The sequence below is a fragment of the Cryptomeria japonica genome, chromosome 6 (genome assembly GCF_030272615.1).
Source record: "Cryptomeria japonica chromosome 6, Sugi_1.0, whole genome shotgun sequence".
Taxonomy (NCBI): domain Eukaryota; kingdom Viridiplantae; phylum Streptophyta; class Pinopsida; order Cupressales; family Cupressaceae; genus Cryptomeria; species Cryptomeria japonica.
In genome coordinates this window covers 136,528,865-136,534,409 of record NC_081410.1, presented here as the reverse complement: position 1 = coordinate 136,534,409, position 5,545 = coordinate 136,528,865, and positions in this window count along the sequence as shown.

The window sequence follows — 5,545 nt, the reverse complement described above, 5'->3', positions numbered from 1 at the left end:
GATGTCTTCTAATGATGTATTTCTTAAATCGAATGCAGGAGACTGGTGGCAAGATGTGGAAATTGAGGAATCAAAGTTCTTTTGTCTAAGATATCGTAGCAGATTTCATGTAATAACCAATTGTCCAATGCTCCCACCCATGTGGTGGCAACCCAGCTGGGAAATTTAAATTGGGAGCTACCTTCTGATCTAGGTAGGCTAGAGTAGGACAATAATTTGGCCATCATCCTTTACACACATAAAAATAAATAATATATGCATATACATTAGCCAAAGAAAATAGAAATGAGACTCCACAATGTGAATAGATTAAAATTATTCATGGGAAAGCTCATGAATAAAATATCAAACCTCAACAATAACAATGAATGTTAGATTATCAAACCTCTATGAATATTTTGTTGAAAAAGGTCATTGCAATGTCCTCTATGTTGGAGGTGAATGGAGATTAATAGATTCACACAAATTCGGAGATATACACAATCACATATGAATATGCACATTCATATGCAAAAGCATAATATTCTTTAATAGCTAAACCATATCATTGTAATTGATCAATTTGAATCATTAAAAATTTTCTTGCTCATCTCACTTATTCAGCTACACTCTGATTATCAATCTATTAATCTCCATCCACCTCCAACAAGTGGTATTAGAGCACATGTTAAGCAAGTTACAAAATTTTGACACAAAGAAGTTTAGGTCGGATCAGATTTATAAAGAGATCACTGTATTTATTAGAGCAGGTTGGAAAAGAGCATAAGATGTGAGCTAAAGAAGATCTTGGGAAAAATAGTGTTTTCTTATCGGCAATGTTTTGAGCAGATTTTCACAAAGCTTTTGTGCAATGAAAAATGTGCGTTCTAAATTAAGGGTTAAAAGAACAAGCTAAATAACTAAGAAAACACAATAAATCATACATCTAAAGATTGAAATAGTAAAATCAAAGCAAAAATACAAATAAAAGCTATGCAAACCCCAAATCCTTGCTTCGATTAAGATGCTTGATTGTGCTCTATGATTTGATGAAGATGATAATGCAAATGATAATAGATTTGATGAAAATGATAATAGATATTGTGGGAGATAATTTTGACAAACTGACAATATGAATATGAAAAGGTGGATCATTTGATCTAAAACGAAGGAGATTAAATAGGAGATGAAAAGAAGGAGAGGGGATCCCAAAATGCAATACTTGTCCTCAAAGAAAACAAATGGCATGCCAAAGAGAGCCAAGTGAAAGAAGATTCCACTCTTGTTTTCAAAGAGGACAAGTGACTCAAAGGGAAAAGACAAGTGTTGCATCTAATACCACTTTTGGGATGAGTAGAAAAAAAAAAAAAAAAAAAAACACATTATACGCAAAAAGCTAAATACTGCATCAAAATAAACTCAGTACTAAATAAAATAAAAAAACATCTAAATAGATTTCACCATTACACAACCGGTGATAATCACAAACAATAACTCAAATCAAAGTATTTTTGTAATTGCAAGGCAAGACATAAATTCCACGGTAAATGAAACTAAAAAACGTTGTCGCATTCAAAATTACATTATAAAACATAAATTTCGTATTAATTAAAATTTAACATATATTTCTGATGGCAAATCCTAACTTATATACAGTCTAAATCAAATTACAATTATTGTACTCACTGTAATTATTTCCCATATAAGCATCTCAAAGAAAGCTGAATTCTATCTATTTAAATTCTATGTTAACTGTTGTTTGCCAAAACAAAACTCAAAGCATGTGTAAACTCAAGATTTCAATGACTAACTTCACTGAAAAGAAAACTTCATAACTATCCAACATAGACAAACCACATTTAAAAATGATAACCCGTTGTAATCAATAACTATAAACAAGCAGTCTTAATACTATGGCTATTCTATATGCATCTCAATATTATGTAGATTGCAAAGGCAGTCATCCAGCTTTAACTCTCTGTTCGTTGTGATCAAGTGCATCAGTGGTCTCTTTCTACTTCAATATATATTCTTATTTCTACTTCTGTAGAAGCTTTCTTCAAATCTAACATTTCACTCGTGACTTCTGGACAGCAGCCTTGAAGATTGATTGTCAAAATTTTTAGAGAAGGAGCATTTCCCAGAAAAAAATTCAGGATGGCCACTTCATTACCAGGCGTCATGCACTGAATGCCCACAAATACTTCTTTGAGATTTGGAAAACTTATATCTGATGCAGTTTCCATCTCCCTTCCGGCTGCCATATTTCTTTTCTCTACAATACACTGCAGTCCACAAAGGTTAGTCAAAGTTTCAAGAGAAGATAAAATCAAGTGTGCTCAAATAAAATGAATGAATCTCCACAGAATATCATATATTACCTCATTTATTGTCAAATTTTCAAGGTTGGGAAAATTACTCAGCATGTTGAGAAAACTGGAGACACAAGGCAGCTCGCATTTTCCAACTGAAATTTTCTTCATTGTTTTGGCAGCTGACATGCTTTCAAGTAGCCAATAGTCTGATACATTCACATCACAGAGAGATGAAGATAATCCAGAACCATTGTCTTCTTCCAGACCCCAGAAGTCACAACTGATTTCATTGAGTTTCATCAACTGAGGGCAATCCAAAATCAACGTGTCGAAGGAACAGAATTTCAACTTCAAATATTTGAGATTTTGAGCACATATTTTCAAATTGTCTATCGCACAACAGTCTCTGAGTCTCAAATTTTGAAGCTGCGGGCATAGAGCTATAAAATTTTCTATTATATTGCTTTCAATGTCTTTATAAACAAAGTGTAGAGAACACGATATGAGGCAAGGAAAGCCTAGGCAAGACTCGGGAATTTGAGTAAAACTAAAATATTTAAGTTTCAAAGTAGTTAGCGTTTGACAGGAAAAACTAAAATATTTAAGTTTCAAAGTAGTTAGCGTTTGACAGGAAAAACTAAAATATTTAAGTTTCAAAGTAGTTAGCGTTTGACAGGAAAAAATAGTGGTAGGAACTTGTATCGTAAGGGAGAAACCATTTCTTATACTAATTTCTTTCACTTCTTTAGCTCTTATACACTCAATCCATTCCTCCATTTTTTCAGTGTTGCACTCACAGCGAAAGGAAGGTTCGAAACTAAAACTTGTAAGAGATGCGGTATGTTGTCGAAGAATGTCATCTATTATGTCTGTGTACTTACCTGGGCAGATCGAAGCGAAAAACTCCTCAGAGAAGCGGAGATGGGGAATGTTTGTCCAGAGTGAACGCCATCTAGTTGAAAGGATGGAGGATGTTATAGCATCTCGCAAGGAAAGCCTTGAGAGGATTTCATATGACAGTAAGCTTTCTGCCAAGTTGCTTAGCCTGTCTTGGTGTGAGGCCATTGCTTGCAACCCACAGCTCAAGGTAATAGCCAAGTTAGAAAGCTGTTTAAATAGTATCACAAATGGAGAGCGTCCGGGGGAGAGGGCCCGATAATGGGGCTGGGTCCTATAACGGTTAAATTGATTAACCACTATGGTCCACTTTATAAAATAGCATAAAATTTAGGTAAATATATGTTAGGTACATGGAGAGATCTCCAACGGAAACCCAATTTTAATTCAAATTTGATTGTAATCAAACACTTTACCTAGCAAAATCTAAATTAATTTTTTCAAATATCACTTATTTAAAGACAGATCTCCAACGGAAACCCAATTTTAATTCAAATTTGATTGTAATCAAACACTTTACCTAGCAAAATCTAAATTAATTTTTTCAAATATCACTTATTTAAAGACATAATTTAAGGTTATCATTTTATAATGGTAGTTCAATTAGAGTTAAAGTCGGAGTTGAATTAAGGCTAGTGTAAACCTAAGGGTAGAGTTATGATTAGAGTTAGAGTTAGAATTGGTATTTGTTTTAAGGTTGGGAGAAGGTGAGGGTTTTTCAATTAATGTTAGTGTTGGAGTTTTAAATAAAGATAATGTCAAGTTTATGAATAATTGTAAGGTTAGAGTTTAGAAAGGTTATGGTTAGGTTTAGGGTTCAATTTGCGATAGGGTTAGGATCAAGTTGTATGATAAGAATAGGGTTAAAACTAGTATTGGGGATCAGTCAGAGATAGATTAAGGGTTAGGATTATGGTTCGATTAGAGTTACAATTTATTTAAAGTTTAGAGTTAACTTTAGAATTGAATTAGGGATAATGTTCAATTAGGATTGGATTTAGATTTAGGGCTCAATCAAGGTGATTACTTAATTAGAGTTAGTGTTATTATTGAATTAGGAATTGAATAATAAGTAAGATTTAATTATCTTCCATTATTTCTCATTGATAATAACAACCAATAGAGTTGAATTAGGGTTAATGTTCAATTAGGATTAGGGTTAGATTTAGGGATCAATTAAGGTGATCACTTAATTAGAGTTAGTATTATGATTGAATTAGGATTTGAATAAAAATTAGGATTTCATTATCTTCCACTATTTCTCATTGATAATAACCACCATTATACTTTCTTAAATATTGGTTAGAATCATGTAGATGGTAATAAATATCACCATGGGGCATGCAAATATAATTGAATTGATTCTATTAAAAAATATGATTTGAGAAAGTGATAAAGAGAAGAAAGAGATAGGCATATATAATGGGAATTTCAAAAGGATATTAATGGGTCAGTAATAGGTAATGGTGTATATTGAATAAGAGAATAATAAGGAAACACTAAGCGATTTTTTAGAAATATATATATGCAAATATATGATCCACAACATATATATTGACAAGACAAACAAAGATGACATTTGAAACTTATAAAAAAATAAAATAATCCTTATTAATTATATTTAAGTTTATAGTTAAAACTTATTTGTGACCATTTACTTGAGGTTGTGTGTAGCATTGAAAATGTGTGGCACCTCCTCCAATTGTCCCTCTACATAACACTATGATATTGTGTTGAGTAGTGGATTTCAAAGAATTTTAATGAGCCATGGAAAATGTGTACCATCTTCAATTGCATCTCCTATAATGCAATTAACTTATAGAGTAAAATCTCTTTTTAAAATTATTAAATATACAATCATATTTTTTGTTATGGTTGTAGACTAAAATTTTGACATTGTGAGATTGTGATGAGTAGTAGATAGGAGTGATATTTTATAATGTGTAGTGTCTTAATCTCCATCTAGAAGGAAAACCCACAAAGAAATATCCATCTAGAAGGAAAATTAAGTTAAGTTGAGATATAATAAATGATAATAATTTATTTATTTATTATTTAATTATTTTTGTTTGCTAGGTAAGGTACAACAAAAGTTGTGGTTGATTATATTAATTTTAGAAAATATTTATAAATGTTCATTTTAAGTGGCCAGCTAGATACAATAGAGAAACTCATTCATCATTTATGGCTGCCATGAAAAAAATTGAATTAAGAAACCATGAACAAAAAATATAGAGGAGACAAGGATATTTACTATTTATTTATTATTTAAGATAGGATACATAATTCATTTGTCAATATTTGAAATTCATAAATATTGTACACATTACTTATTAATAGGATTATGAATTAAT